This window comes from Podarcis vaucheri (assembly GCF_965113315.1).
Source record: "Podarcis vaucheri genome assembly, chromosome: 15".
Classification (NCBI taxonomy): Eukaryota; Metazoa; Chordata; class Lepidosauria; order Squamata; family Lacertidae; genus Podarcis; species Podarcis vaucheri.
The window spans coordinates 3,034,513-3,050,920 of NC_138753.1; the positions used below are offsets into that span (position 1 = coordinate 3,034,513).

At 50.3% G+C, this 16,408-nt stretch overlaps 1 protein-coding gene across 4 annotated transcripts in view; it reads left to right on the top strand.

Annotated features, from left to right (window-relative positions):
• Positions 1-16,408, top strand: part of SPECC1 (sperm antigen with calponin homology and coiled-coil domains 1) — a 114,112-nt gene that overhangs the window by 5,560 nt on the left and 92,144 nt on the right. Inside the window, exon 2 of one of the 4 annotated variants that reach the window (XM_082201703.1) lies at positions 4,429-4,537. The exons of 1 other annotated variant lie outside the window; for it this stretch is intronic. The gene's annotated coding sequence lies outside the window, so the exon portion shown is untranslated. Of the gene's footprint in view, positions 1-4,310; positions 4,538-16,408 lie in introns of those variants that run through there. 2 more of the 4 variants (XM_082201702.1, XM_082201701.1) reach the window with 2 other exon arrangements.

Sequence of the window (16,408 nt, forward strand, 5' to 3'; positions counted from 1 at the left end):
TAACTCAGTATTGTCAGCACTGACTGGCAGCGGCGCTCCAGGATTTCAGATTGGGGTTCTCTCCCCCAGCCCAGATCTTCAGACAAGGGGACATTCCCAGGTTGAACCGTGGGACCTTCTGCATGCAAAGCAGGCGCGCTCCCACTGAGCTCTTCCCTTGGGAATAAGGGTTCTAGTCCTCATGGTTCCTAGCGTAAGGCGGATTGAATTGGAACCTAGGAAGCTCCCTTATACTGAGTCGGGCCATTGGTCCATCTAACTCTATGCTGACCGCCAGGAGATCTGCTCTCCCGGGTTTCAGCTGGGGGTTGACCCCGTGGGTCTTCTGCATGCCTAGCAGTTGCTCTGCCACTGAGTTGTGCTCCTCCTTCTGCCTCGTGGGCGAAGAACACCCTGCTCCTTAATTCTAAATATGCAGTTGCTCAGTTTGGAAAGAATGGCATGCCTCCATTCATTGGTCATTTTACACCCAATCCCAGCAACGATGGATCAGGCAATTAATTAATTTGTTAGCCACCCGATACAGGACAGTTTCTTGCAATCAAGCTTGCTTAAAACGGCCGCCCATATTTAAGACATTGTGGCATAAAACGCCACCCTCTGCAGGGCGAGCAGTGACGGACACATAACAGCAGCTAGTAATTTTAATAACTGTTTTGTGTGTGTGTGTGTTTTAAAAATGTTTTTATACTGCTGCACACTGATGAGAAGGCAATGTATGAATACTTTAATGACAGAAATACCAGATCAGATCATAATAAATACGGTAATCTCAGAGACTGGATCGAGCGGCAATAGCTTCATTTTGTTTCCTTGCACTTGAGGGACGTCTGTCTGTAGGAACGCAAAGCCAGCAGATTCAGAGTGTGCAAGCTCAGAAGGAAAAGGGGAACAGTCTCCAGATGAGCGGCTTCTTCTTTTTGCCCCTGTTTCTCAAGCACTTCTCTTTTTCATCATTATGATGATAATCATCACTATTATTATTTCTTTCCTCTGGCTTGCTAAGTGCTCTCTTCCTCTTTGGGGTGGGAGGGGAAGCTTAAAAGTGGTTGTGTGGAAAACCACCCTGCGTCCAAAAATACAAGGCTTGGAAAAGGCAGCCAGGAAGCCGAGAGCTGCTTGGCGTTCTTTTGTAACAGCTCCCTTGAGCCTAAAAAAACTGATTTCCTCCCTCCTTGACTTTCTCCGCTGGCAGAATAATGGAAGAAGCTGTTTTCACAACTCCCTTCCACTGTGTTTCTGTTTAACTGAAGCTCTTAAATTTGCATGCTGCGGGGCAAAGGAGGAGAAGGTGTATGCTTTTTTTTTAAAAAAGAGAGAAACTTAGGTTTCTAGTCCTCATGGGTGCAGACATAAATCTGTTTTTAGCCCACCATCAATTTTAATTACTAAGACCTGAGGGGTTGTTTTTAACTGTCTTTTTATTGACAGTTTTATTGTTTTATTCCTTTTGTGAAGCGTTTTGAAGTTTGTTCGTTATACAGTAGTTTGTTTGTTTTTTACAGCCAAGCAGTATATAAATCTTGTGAAATAATAAAATAAAATAGATGTACCCTTGACCACAGTACAGTTGACAAACAGGGTGTTGCAAAAACTTCTTTAAAAGGAAGCACAGATTTTCCGCCACAGAAGCCCGCATTTCATTGACTGTACATGCATTCCACAAATTATCCTCACTGGCCCTGTTTCCTGTCACAAGGAGGAGGCAGCTGCTCTGTCTGCAAAGCAGGTTGGCATCTTCTCACCTACCCCCCCAAAAAAATTCATTTTCTTATAACTGGGGATCTTATTTGACAAGCTTTCTGGCTCCTGAGATTTCTCTAGGAGTCGCCTGTCTGCTTTCAAGGGCACATCTGCATCCATGAGGACTAGAAACCTGCAGAGCACCCCCCTTTAAAAACACAACAGCATAGCTTAAATTCTCCAGAAAGCGTAATTCTGCTCATTTTAACTTTTTAAAATAGTTATGTCATTTTGTAACCTCAAGTCACTCGGGGCTTCCTTTGGTGGCAGTGATGAGCAGAGGCTGATTGACACTGAGACCAGTCTCCTTAGGTAGTTTGTATAATCAAAGAGTTGTAGCCTTGGAAGGGGCCCCAAGGGTCATCTAGTCCAACCCAAGTCCGGATTGGCTGTTGTGTGTCTTGGCTTCCCTGTTCCTTTTTCACCTCGCCATCCGTGCTCTCGTTTCAACCAGAACTTTGCTCTTTGGCACCACGAGTTGCGCAGCAGCAAGGGGTCCCAGAAGGAGCCCTTCTTACTGTTATTCCTTCCTGCCTGATGCTCTTAGCAGCTCCGGGAGATGGCTGGATATAGCCTCACCCGCTACATTTCCCACAATGCTCCTGGTCCGGCATCACCCTGAGGAATTGTGGGAAGTTTCCTTGTCACCTTGTCGTTCGCCTTTTCTGAGACTGGGGTGGAGGCGGGGAGACAGGTTTCAGACCCCACAAGAGGGGAATGACCTCAAACTCCACCCTCTGCCACAGGCCCTGATCCGTATCCCGCCCCTCAAGTACCCCAAGTGAGGAGGTGAACTCCCCACCGAGTGGCTGGTCTCCCCAGAGATCCCTTGAAACACAGAGCCTTGGGGACAACCCTCCACTGTAGTTGATCTTCACCAGAAGAACTTCTGCCTAGCACACGGAAGCGCCTTGGTTCTTCCCAGCCTCTCCCTTGGTCCAAGAGAGGGTATGGTGGCGCCTCTTGCTAAGCCAGCCTTGGGGAAGCTGGCTAGGGAGGAATCGGCTGGGCTGTTTATAGCTGTCCGCCACATAATTGTGCACAGCTGTCTGAAGTTAAGCCCTCTCCACACAGGTCCCTTGCTGTCTTTTTTAGCATGGAAGCTGGCCATTTTTTTAATAATTCGAGAGAGCGCAAACAGCCTGGCATGATAGATGGAACCAGGTGCTCTCCAGGACACAGTGGTGAGAGGGAGATAAGATGTCCTTTTTTTTGAGTCTGGAGTCTTATTTAGGGTTGGAATTAAATACAGTACAGGCAAGGAAGGCGTGTAGCTCAGGGGCAAAGTGCCTGATCTGCCTTTGTTCAGAATCATGAGGACTAGGATCTCGGGATAGATCAGTAGCTGAGTAGCTGCTTTGATGCAGAAGCCTGCAGGTGTAATTGCCAGGCAGCGATAGGAAAAAGGGCCCCATAGGATCCTTGCTTTGTAGAAGCACCTCTGCCAGCCTTCGGGCAGTCGGCCTTGATCTTGCCCGTCGCACAAGTTAATCGGGATCTGAGTGCCGGACAATGAGGTCAGCAACCCGCTCTTGTGCTTTTGCGTGCCTACGCAGAAGAAAATTTCTCCTGCACGCAGAGCCTCTGTGAAGCTATCAAGGCTAGGTAGCCTTTGGCTAGGCCTGTCCTCTACGATTTTGACATCATGTGGCAATAAGTTCCACAGGTTAATCCCACCCTTGCGTGCAGAAGCACTTCCTGCTGGTCAGTCCTGAATCCAATGGCCAACCTGGATCTCTAGCATTAGAAAAGAGCGAGGGGACCTCCATTTGCTCTCTGCCTCTCCAATACATTTGTCATTGCATGTGCCTCTATCGTAAGAATAGAAAGCTTTTCAGAATCTTTTCCCCAGCCCTGCCTGGGATCGAACTTGGCACCTCTTCTGCATGCAAGCCATGCCCCCCCCCCTTTGCAAAGGGAATCCGTTGCCATGTTCATCTGAGTCACCACCGCTGAGTGTGTGAGACACAGAGCAATGCTTACAGGAAACCCAAGCGCCTGCCCTCTGCATCGGGTTATAACAATTATCCTTCTGGCTCTGCCTTTGTCTTGCTGGGACCACCAGTGGCCCTCCAGGGCGTCGGACAGAGAAGGGTCCTTTGAATCTGGGACCTAAGACCATAACAAGAGCCTGCTGGGTCAGGCCAGTGGCCCAGCCAGGCCAGCATCCTGTTCTCCCAGCGGCCACCCAGATGCCCGTGGGAAACCCACAAGCAGGATTCGAACACAAGAGCAACTCTCCCTTCCTGCAGTTTCCAGCAGCAGGTATTCCAAAGCATTGCTGCGTTCACTATGGAGGCACAGCCTAGCCACAAATTTGCCTCTTTTAAAGCCATCCCACTTGGTGGCCATTCCTGCCTCCTACTGGAGCAAGTTTAATTTTGTGCTGCATGCAGAAGTCCATCCCTTCCACTTTGCAGAAATCTAACCCCCCCCCCGAAACTCCTCTGCTCCAGGTAGGCTCCCTGGCTGGTTACCTCCCCCCCCCCCCCGTTCCTCACAACCCGCTAGTGAGCTGCCTTCTGCCTGTGTGTGTATGTGCGTACCGAATGCCAAAAAAAGAAAGGGAGGGGGGGGGGAAATGGAACCACCACCCTCGTAAGCTTCCGTCTGTGAATCATTTCTCAAGCAGCCGCGCTCTCTCTCTCTCTCCTTCATTGCAATGTGGTTTTCCGACCAGAGAAGCTCCACAGAGTTCTGCATTCTGAGTCTGGTGTGCAGATGCTGCTCAGGCGAGGCTGGAGGCGGACGGCACTCCTGTTGATGCAGCAAAGAGCGTGATCCCACGGCACAAGTGAGTCCCCCTCTCTGCATTTTTAAAACCTTATTTATCGACAGGGATGGAAAGATCCATCTCTCCCTCTTTCTCTCTCTATCTCTGCCCCCAATGTGTTTTGCCAGCTGGTGGGGATTCCGGGATGCTTTAGAAATAGTCCCCTATGGGGCAACGGGGTGGGGAGCTGGACCGTAGGTTATCTCCCCCCCCCCAGCCTTTTGAGCCAGCACCCTGCCGGAAAAAGGCTGCTTGGCTTCTGCTTTTTCCGAGACCTTCCCGCGCCCTTCCGCTGGATTGCAGAGAGAGAGAGAGAGAAACCTCAGAAGACGTGGAACGTGGCTTCCCTTTTTCCTTGCAGAAGCTGACACGCTTTGCAAAAAAATAATATTATTTCGCCTCCCTGTGTCTCCTGAATCTAGCAGAGGCTCCTGTGCATGCATGTGTGCTTAGCCGGATTAAAGGACTTGCTGTGGTTGCTGTCAGTTGCTCCCCCCCCTCCCCACCTCTGCGGAGTTTCCTTAGCGACAGAGACGGGCTGAGCGTCTCTCGGCTTCATGCAAAAGCATCTCTGGATCAGACCATCTCAGCCAGGCTTTTGCTTCTCCAACAGAGCCGGGCTGGCACTCCCGGGAAGCCCAGGGGCACAAATGCAGCATGTCTCCCCTCTTCCACTCCTTATTTTACTCTAGCATCTGGGGGTACACTCTCTCTGCACCTGGAGGCTCCACCTGAGTTTGGCTTCTCCCTCCCCCGGAGTTTGCTTAGCAACAGCAACGCAGGAGCGTTCTCCAGCGCTGCTCTGCTATGGATTGCCTGGAATGAGGAAGGCTGAGAGAAGACAGGTGGCGGTAGTTTTAGCTCAATTCAGGAGATGTAGCAGGTGGCCTGCAGGAAGAAGGCTCCAGGTTCTATCCCCGGAAAGGACCAGAGAGAGCGGCTGACAAGGAGGGGGATGGGGGTAGGAAAACCTGTCTCTGGGATGGCAGAGATTCTGTCTGCAGCAGATGACATTGAGCTGCATGAATAAACATAGTCTGGTCTGAACATGGGAAGCTGCCTTCTGCTGAGTCAGACCACTGGTCCATCAAGCTCAGTATTGCCAGCACTAGCAGGCAGCGGCGCTCCAGGGTTTCAGAAGGAGGGACAATCCTGGCCCTATGATTGAACCATGCAGACTCTCCCCATGACCTACAGCCCTTCCCCTAAAAATAAAATGAGATTCCAGGCCTTGTGGTGAAGAGCTGGTTTAAATGATAGCATAGGAATCTGCCTCATGCAGAGCCAGACCAAATAAAAACAAAGCACAAAGTCCTTGTGGTTCTGAATTGAGGGGCTGATTCGAAATACAAACACAGGGAGGTGCTTTACACAGAGGCAGAACGTTGGCCCATCTAGCTCAGTATTAAGGACACTGACTGGCAGCAGCGTCTCTCCAGGGTTTCAGGCAGGGAGTCTCTCCCCCAGCCCTACCCAGAGATGCCATCAGGGATTGAACCAGCGACCTTCTGCATGCAGAGCAGGTGCCGTACCACTGAACCACAGCCCCATCCTCCACAGTCTGCAAAATAACTAGTTCCCAGGGTTCCTTTTGGAGGGGAAGGCCATCACCTCCAGATCCTTCCTCATGCTCGGCGAGGGCCAACGAGAGTTGGGAGCCCATCTCGTCCACCACCCTCAGTTCAAGGCTCTCATGTGCTCCTTGCTCCCGCAGGAGGCAGTGACAGCCACCAACTTGGATGGCTTTAAAGAGGACATGACACATTCTTGGAAGAGAAAATAAAAAATTCCTTCCAGTAGCACCTTAAAGACCAACTAAGTTAGTTCTTGGTGTGAGCTTTCGTGTGCATGCACACTTCTTCAGATACACTGAAACAGAAGTTGCCAGACCCTTCTATATAGTGAGAAGGTGGGGAGGGGTATTACTCAGAAGGGTGGTGGGAATGGGAGATTGGCAGATAGCTGAGATGAGCCTGTTGACGACTCTTAACGACTGTAATAGGTCTTACAGGAAAAGGCAAGGGGTGTTCTTGGAAGAGAAGTCTGTTAATGGCTCCTAGCCACAGTGGCTGTGTTCTGCCTCCACGGCTGGAGGTACTAAGCGCTTCTGAACATCAGTTTCCTGGGAATCGCAGGTGGGGAGAGCTGCAGTGGGTGCCCAGGTCCTGCTTGCTTGTTTGCTATCCGTGGGGTGCAGTGGGTCAGGGCGTCTGGCTGTTAACCAGAAGGTGGGTGGTTCCAGCCCACCTCAGGGGCTGGACTATATGACTCCCAGGGTCCCTTCCAAATCCATGATTCTGGGATCACGTCACTTCTAGGATTCTATGTGCAGCTGCTTGACTATTGTGGGAACAGGAGGCTTGCCCAGGTGGGCCACTGGCCTCATCCAGCAGGCTCGATTTCTTCTGTTGCGTTCCCAGTGACAGCAGGTGAGAAAGTGGGGGGGGGGGATATATTGCAAAAGCAGCAGAACTGAAGGCAGGCAGGACAGGGAACCGGCCAGGCTGGCTTGGGGGCTGATGGGATTTAGAGTCCAGCAACATCTTCAGGAATTCCCCTTTGCTGTTGAATGGATCACAGCACGTGAGCAGATTCCTTGCCGAGTGGGCAGCAATGCCTGCCCTCTCCTGTCAGCCACAGATGGCAGCTAATATGAGCCTCCATGTGTAAGGGCAGCGTCCCCAAGATTGCCAGCCACCGTAACAGAATATACAGTGACTTCGCGTCTGGCTGTTGCGCTCCCCAAATTCGCCTGCTTGGCTACTGTGGGGAACAGGATGCTTGTGAATAGGGGGTCCTTTGGCCTGATCCAGCCCAGGCACTTCCAGTGCTCTTATTGCACTGAGTGAAAGGAGGAGAGGCTATTCACCTCCCCACCCCTCAAATTATCTTTGCATAGCTGTCAACTTTTCCCATTCCTTGCAAGGAATCCTATTTGGAGTAAGTGAATTTCCCTTTAAAAAAGGGAAATGTTGACAGCTATGCATCTTTGTTTTATAGTTTTCCCCCTTCCAGCATTCTTCGGTTTTTGAATGCATTTTCTTATCACATTAGACCATCAGAAGAGAGCCTGGGTGCAGGATCAGGCCCATCTAACGCAGTATCCTGTCCCCACAGTGGCCAGCCAGATGTCCCAAGTGGGACCTCAGCACAAGAGAAGCTCTCTGCCCACTTGCGATTTCCCCCAACTGGTATTCAGCGCTGACTGTGTCTCCTAGAGCTCTAGGGATCGTCTGATGAGATCGATTGGCAGGATAATAGAATATTAGATTTGGAAGGGACGCGTAAGGGTCATCTAGCCCAACTCCCTGCAATGCAGGAGTCGCAGCTGAAGAATCCCTGACAGATGGCCATCCTGCCTCCACTGGAGAAGATTCCTCCATCATCTGAGGTAGTCCATTCCACGCAAAAGGAATAGGAAGGAGAGAGGCCTTTTCCTTGCGATGTATTAAGCTTATGTAGAAACCTGGGTTCAAATCCTTTATTCCCCCACTAAGGTTCCCAGGTGGCCTTGGACCAAACCTCAACTTTTAAACTTTTTATTCATATGTGTAATGAGTGGGGATGGGGGAGAAGAACTCAGTTTGGTTCTCATTTTAACACAAACCCCCCTGAACCAATAAAAGTTAAAGGGACCCCTGACCATTAGGTCCAGTCGTGGACAACTCTGGGGTTGCAGCGCTCATCTTACTTTATTGGCCAAGGGAGCCGGCGTACAGCTTCCGGGTCATGTGGCCAGCAGGACTAAGCCACTTCTGGCGAACCAGAGCAGCGCACAGAAATGCCGTTTACCTTCCCGCCGGAGCGATACCTATTTATCTACTTGCATTTTTTGACGTGCTTTCGAACTGCTAGGTTGGCAGGAGCAGGGACCGAGCAACGGGAGCTCACCCTGTCATGGGGATTCGAACTGCCAACCTTCTGATTGGCAAGCCCTATATGCAAACCCAAAAATGTCTTTCTTCGATGTAATCCACACTCTTCCCAACTTTGTGGTCCTGTTCTCCAACCAGAAGTACGGTAATTGCTGTGGGATGTTGCAGCGGCTACTGGGATAAGTGTTTGGTAGGTTTGTGGAGCGTTGTTCTCTTGTGGGCAGGCTTGCCAGACCTCCTGCCGTCTGAGTCGCTGCTGCACCCCAGGGTGGAGATGGGTAGGAGCGATGCAATGGCAGTGCAGTTCAAGTGTGCCAGCAGGAGCCTCGCTCCTACCCTGCTTCCTCCAGGTATGCAGCGCCAACCAGGTCGGTAGGAGGTCAGGTACATAGTGCAGCCTACCATGTCTTATGATGGGGCCTTCTTAGTGGTGGCACCCCAATTTTGGAATATCCTTCCCCGGCCACTTTGAGATTGGGCTGGTGCAACATGGACTATCTTTTGGCACCAGGTAGAAACATTTATCCCCCCCCCACGTGTTTTGAGTTGTCAGCATCAGCATCAGCCTATGCTGTGTAGAAGATGCAACAGATGAATATATTTTTGATGGGTTGGTTTTGAGGTAGCGTTTGGATGCTGCGACCCACCTTGAGTTCTTTGTATGATAAAGAGCCGTAGCTCCATAGTAGAGCATTTTCTCTGCATTCAGTCCCTGGTGGCATCTCCAGGTCAGGCTAGTTGAGACCCCCGTCTGAAATCCTGGAGAGCTGCTGCCAGTCAGTGTAGGCAGTACTGAGCAAGGTGAACAATCCTTAGCTAGCTAACTCTGTGAGACTGCCCGTGTTTTGGATGCTGCAGGGTCCGGGTTTAGTCTCCAGACTTAAAAAAGGATCCAGCTCGCAGACTCTCCTATTAAACCGCCCCTTAATTCAGAACCATGAGGACCAGAATCTTGCTAGGTAGACCAACGGATTTGGCTCAGTAAAAGGGCAGTTTCCTGTTTAAGGCTACGGGGTATATGCAGGTAGGATAGAAATAAATACTGCTTGAAAAGAACTAAGGATTTACTTTTAGCACCGTAAACAATAATTTTCACACACTTAAATAACCAGCGAAAATGACATAGCCGTTCCACTTAAGCCCACGTTGCCCCAGGGCCCATTTGTCACTCTGTCCTGCACAGGGTGTCACGCTTTTGAGTCCCAGGGGTTGGCAGGTTATTCTGCAAATATATGGCTGGTATACTTTTAAAAACAGCAGTAAATCTAGATAAGCTCACTGAACTGGGGGAACTTCTTGCAAAAGCTCGGCTTTTCATCACTCCTTCCTCCTCCTCCTCCTCCCCACGTGTCAGTGAGTTCTGGCTGATGCATCGCGACGAATCTTAGCACACAACAATTCCTTTCTGTCCCTCGCGGAATGCAAGGCTGCCGTTTGCCAGGAAATCTAGAGAGCCAGGGTGGTGGGTGGAGTGAAGTTTCAGATCCAGCTGAGAGATAAGAGGGGGCAGAGCCAGGCTGCTGCAGGATCAGGCCCAAGGGGGCCTGCCCAGTGCAGGATCCTGTTCTCACAGCAGCTAGCCAGATACCCCCAATGGGAAGCCTGCGAGGAGGACCCAGGGGCAACACAGAACCCTTTCCCCATGTGCCCAGAAACTGGTATTCAGAGAGGCAGACTGCCTCCATCCCTGGGGGTAGATTGTATGGATGCAAAAGGCCTCTTGGATTTCTCCAAGAGTGGGATGGGGTGTTCAGAAGCTCACTGGTTTCTGCATGTGGCTGGGGAGAAAGCGGGAGAAGGCTGGCATCAGGGTTAGGCTGCAATGAGATTGCAAACTGGAGCGCTAACAAAGGCAGACTCTTGTAACTGTTGGGCCAGGGCTGGCTAACCCAGCTCCCATCATCCCTTCATGTAGTATCCAAATCAAGGGAAGTAATAGGACCATTCTATTCTGCCTTGGTCAGACCACACCTGGAGCCCTGTGTCCAGTTCTGGGCGCCACAGTTTAAGAAGGATGTTGACAAGCTGGAAGGTGTGCAGAGGACGGCGACCAGGATGATAATAATATAATAATAATAATAAATTTTATCTATCCCCCGCTCTCCCCAGCCAAGACCAGGCTCAGGGCGGCTAACACCAAATATAAAAACAATTGATTGTAATACAGCTTAAAAAACAAGATTAAAATACAACATAAAAACATTAAAATGCAGCCTCATTTCAGTGGAAACTCTAATCAAAAACTTTTTGGGGGATGAAAACGTCAAGTCTTCACCAAGGCTAACTATCTAGACGTCCTTCATGGGCCAGAAAAAAGCCAGGGAAGTCCCCAAGTAGGAGTTCATCACAGAAGGAAAAGGGAAAAAGAAAGAGGGGGAGGGGATCAAGTTGATTCCAAGCCAAAGGCCAGGCGGAACAACTCTGTCTTACAGGCCCTGTGGAACGAAATCAGATCCTGCAGGGCCCTGGTCTCATGAGGCAGAGCGTTCCACCAGGCCTGAGCCAGTGTTGAAAAGGCCCTGGCTCTGGTTGAAGCTAATCTGACTTCCTTAGGGCCTGGGACCTCTAGGATGTTGCTATTCCATCAAGGGTCTGGAAACCAAGCCTGATGAGGAATAGTTGAAGGAGCTGAGTATGTTTAGTCTGGTAAAGTAGAGACTGAGAGGAGATCATAGAATCATAGAATCATAGAGTTGGAAGAGACCACAAGGGCCATCGAGTCCAACCCCCTGCCAAGCAGGAAACACCATCAGAGCACTCCTGACATATGGTTGTCAAGCCTCTGCTTAAAGATCTCCAAAGAAGGAGACTCCACCACACTCCTTGGCAGCAAATTCCACTGTCGAACAGCTCTTACTGTCAGGAAGTTCTTCCTAATGTTTAGGTGGAATCTTCTTTCTTGTAGTTTGGATCCATTGCTCCGTGTCCGCTTCTCCGGAGCAGCAGAAAACAACCTTTCTCCCTCCTCTATGTGACATCCTTTTATATATTTGAACATGGCTATCATATCACCCCTTAACCTCCTCTTCTCCAGGCTAAACATGCCCAGCTCCCTTAGCCGTTCCTCATAAGGCATCGTTTCCAGGCCCTTGACCATTTTGGTTGCCCTCCTCTGGACACGTTCCAGTTTGTCAGTGTCCTTCTTGAATTGTGGTGCCCAGAACTGGACACAGTACTCCAGGTGAGGTCTGACCAGAGCAGAATACAGTGGCACTATTACTTCCCTTGATCTAGATGCTATACTCCTATTGATGCAGCCCAGAATTGCATTGGCTTTTTTAGCTGCCGCGTCACACTGTTGGCTCATGTCAAGTTTGTGGTCAACCAAGACTCCTAGATCCTTTTCACATGTACTGCTCTCAAGCCAGGTGTCCCCCATCTTGTATTTGTGCCTCTCATTTTTTTTGCCCAAGTGCAATACTTTACATTTCTCCCTGTTAAAATTCATCTTGTTTGTTTTTGCCCAGTTCTCTAATCTGTCAAGGTCGTTTTGAAGTGTGATCCTGTCCTCTGGGGTGTTAGCCACCCCTCCCAGTTTGGTGTCATCTGCAAATTTGATCAGGATGCCCTTGAGTCCATCATCCAAGTCGTTGATAAAGATGTTGAATAAGACCGGGCCCAAGACAGAACCCTGTGGCACCCCACTAGTCACTCTTCTCCAGGATGAAGAGGAACCATTGATGAGCACCCTTTGGGTTCGGTCAGTCAGCCAGTTACAAATCCACTGAGTGGTAGCATAGTCAAGACCGCATTTTACCAGCTTCTTTACAAGAATATCATGGGGCACCTTGTCAAATGCCTTGCTGAAATCAAGGTAGGCTACATCCACTGCGTTCCCTTCATCTACCAGGCTTGTAATTCTGTCAAAAAACGAGATCAGGTTAGTCTGACATGACTTATTTTTCAGAAATCCATGCTGACTATTGGTGATCACAGCATTCCTTTCTAGGTGCTCACAGACTGTTTGCTTAATGATCTGCTCCAGAATCTTCCCTGCTATTGATGTCAGACTGACTGGGCAGTAATTATTTGGGTCCTCTCTTTTCCCCTTTTTGAAAATAGGGACAACATTTGCCCTCCTCCAGTCTGCCGGGACTTCGCCTGTTCTCCAGGAATTCTCAAAGATGACTGATAGCGATCTTCAACTATCTCAATAGCTGTCACATGGCAGAGGGAACGAGCTTGTTTTCTCCTGCTCTGGAGGGCAGGACTTGAACCAAGTTGCAAGAAAGGAGATTGCGACTCAACATCAGGATGAACTTTCCGACAGCAAGAGCCATTCAACAGTAGGATGGTCTCCCTCAGGAGGTGGTGGCCTCTCCTTCCTTGGAGGCTTTTAAGCAGAGGTTATGCTTTAGCTGGGAGTCCTGCATTGCAGTGGGTCAGGCTAGAATCTACCGCTCTGTGATTCTGTGATCCCTGACCCTCAGCCATGCTGTTGCTGGGAGTTGGACTCTGGCAGCACCTGGAGGTCCAATGCTGCCCCAACTCCACTCTGCAGCTTCTGTTACCTTTCTGGACCTCTAGCTGTCTTTCACCTTCTATCGAGCTCCAGGGGGAATTAACGCCTACATGCATTGGGATAACTGGGAAATAGGCCTTGTTGCACGCCTTGTTGTTGTGCGAGATTGCAGGGGTTCCAGATGCTTGCCCGAGGTCCTGTGTTTCCTTTTGGGAATGCGGCACAACGGAGACTGGGGTCGCTTCACTGCCTCTCAACACCAAACTCTGGCTTTGTCCTTCTAATTAACCTGAATTAGCAAGGGGAGAGGCCCCACCCATTTTGCATCTCACTCAGAGGCCCTTCCCTTGGATCTCTTAATGGCCCATCACCCAAGCGATCGCCTCAACGCAGGAAGCTAGTCTGGCTTATATTCGAACACTTGCTTGATCCAGGAGTTAGAAGGATCTTGCATACAGCCTCCTCCCCCTCCAAACTCATAACAATATTTATTAATTCCCGGTGGCTCCCATAGAACCATAGAATTGCAGAGTTGGAAGGGATCCCGAGGGTCATCTAGTCCAACCCCCTGCAACGCAGGAATCTTTTTGCCCATGACTCAGAGATTCAGAGTCTCATGCTCTACTAACCGAGCCAATAGGACTGTCTCTCTATTTCACTTTTCTCCAGAGAAGTCCAGTCTGTGTTTACAGGATTGCCAGGCAGTTCTGTTTGGGTTTTGTTCACCTCCCCTCCAACTTCCTGAGGCTTCTAGCCCACAGGTCTAAATTCTGTGTGCCAAACTCCCAGCCGCTGCTCTTCCTGGCTCTTCCAAGCCCCAAAGAAGCCAGTCAGGGAATGCTTCGTGGGGTGCAGCTTTCCCTATTAGAAAACCCCAGCCATTCTTCTCCCATCTCTCTCTGTCTCATGCTAAGGAAACTATTTTCCTGCTGGGTGTTGGCGGTGCTGATTGCATATTGATTACCTGTCAAATGCCTGCGGTGGCCTAGTTCGTTAACATTTTTAAATCGGAGCATCACGGGGCCTTTTCTACGGGGCAGAAGCCCTGAGATCCAGGCTGGTGAAATTCTCTCTCCCTGCCCCCAGCTGGATTTGCTCACTGCACACCACAGGTTTTTTCCCCTGGGGGAGCTCACAGGAACTCCGTTCTGGCACCTCTCGGGGGCACCATTGCCATTCTAAGAGAGCGAGGGAGGGGTTCAAGATGAGTTCCAGCACCCCTTTTTCTAGAAAAATAGCACTTGGTGTGTGTATTGCGGGGTGGGGGTGCGGGGAGCAGGGAATCCACCAGGCTTCCTGGCACCTGCTTGGGTTCCCCATCAATGCGTTTCACGAATCTTCATCTCCGTCAACCATCCTCCCCATCTACTGGCTTGTGTCTGACCGAGATGAGTCAGGAAGGAGGTTGGTATCTCTCAAACGCTGCGGTTTCCAACGGGCTTCGAGGGAGTCTCTTTCGACCTCTCCTAGTCCTATCTTGGCTTCGCTGCTGTTTCCTGACTTCTGTAACCCCCGGTAGGGAAGCTGTGACAACCTCCCCCTTCCCCATAACAACCCCCCCCCCCCGAGCCTTTCTTTGACCCATCTATCTTTTTGCTTTAGTCAAAGAACTTTGGGGTTTCGGTTTGGACCACTGCCCGAAGCTTCGAGGCAAATCTTGCTCTTCTGCCTCATAAAATAACAATAATAATAAATAATAAAATTTTATTTATATCCCGCCCTCCCCAGCCGAAGCCGGGCTCAGAGTGGCTAACAACAGTAAAAGTAACACAGCATTCTAAAATCAATCATTCTAAAATCAAATCAAATCAGGTTAATGGCAACCATTGGGCTAGAGTTCTGTGAGGATTACCAAAGGAGGGGGTCAGACTGTGCCTTGGCCAAAGGCCTGGTGGAACAGCTCTGTCTTGCAGGCCCTGCGGAAAGATGTCAAGTCCCGCAGGGCCCTAGTTTCTTGTGATGGAGCGTTCCACCAGATCGGGGCCACGGCTGAAAAGGCCCTGGCTCTGGTTGAGGCCAGCCTAACCTCCCTGTGGCCCGGGACCTCCAAGATGTTTTTGTTTGAAGACCATAAGGTCCTCCATGGGACATACCAGGAGAGGCGGTCCCGTAGGTACAAGGGTCCTAGGCCGTATAGGACTTTGCTTTGCTTTTCAAGGAGGGCTAAAAAAAATAATCACCTGCCTCCTTTTGGAGAAGCCTGCTCTGTATCTGTCGCAGGTGTGCTTTCTCATTGGAAGGGAGTGGGCCCCGCGCAGGGGTGCGACGGGCACCCTCCTCTGAGTATGGGCAAACCTCTGTGTATCTGCCTCATGGGTGATTGAATTTGGCTGGTCAAAAGCTCTGTGCAAAGATATGGCAGAATTATTTGCAGAGGCTGATCGACAAAGAGAATGATGCCCTTCCTTAACCCTTATCAGCCGATACTTTGTCCCTTTCAACACAAACGCATCGCAGTGTCGCACCAGGAGAGGGTTAAGGGGTTGTCTCCCAGCAGAGGCCCCACGGCAACTAATCTTAGCCAGCCGTTTCTGCTTTTCCCATGTGTTGGTTTTTTTGTACCGGATGTCAAGAACACCAGTCCTTTGAAGGCAGGCGAGTGGGCGGGAGAGAATTGAAAGGCAGCTTTTTAATAAAAGACAAGCGGGTGTTCCTTCCTCGACAAGCACTAACGACACGACGGATTGATGGGCACCTGGTGCCCAGACATACGTGGCAGGCGGGTCGCCGATATGTTTATTATTTGTGCTTTGAGGCCTCTTCCTGAATCAAATGGTTCCAGGGCAGATTGCAAAACCTTCCCAGTTAAAAGTGGATCTCTCATGGAACCACAGAGTTGGTCATCTAGCCCGAGCCCCTCCAGTACAAGAATCGCAACTAAAGAATCTTTGACAGATGTCTGCCCAACCTCTACTTTAAAAATCCCAAGGAAGGAGAGCTCACCACCTTCTGTTCCACTGTCAAACAGCTCTCTCTGTCAGAAAGTTGAACTTTTAAGCACAGCCTCTCAACATATGAACTGACCCAGACTCTGCAATCGTCCTATGAGGCCCTTCTTCATTTGACCTCCCCATGAGAGGTGCGGAGGGTGGCAACATGAGAACGGGGCCTTTTCTGTGGTGGCTCCCCATTTGTGGGATGCTCTCCCCAGGGAGGCTCACATGGCGCCTTCATTGTACAGTCATACCTCATGTTACGTTCTTTCAGGTTATGTCCCACGGCGACCCAGAAGTACCAGAAAGGGTTACTTCCGGGTTTCGCCGCTCGTGCATGCACAGACATGCAAAATGATGTCACGCGCATGCGCAGAAGCGGCAAATCGCAACCTGCGCGTGCACAGATGTGCCGCTGCGGGTTGCTTTCTTTTCATGTTGCGAAAGGGCCTCCGGAATGGATCCCGTTCGCAACCAGAGGTACCACTGTATACTATTAGGCACCAGGCAAAAACATTCCTCTTAACCAGGCCTTGGTGCCATGCTCCGGCACCCCTCAGACCACAGAGGGTGATGCCAAGGGGGGTCTCTTCTGCTGATCTTAACCCCCGGGCAGACTGAC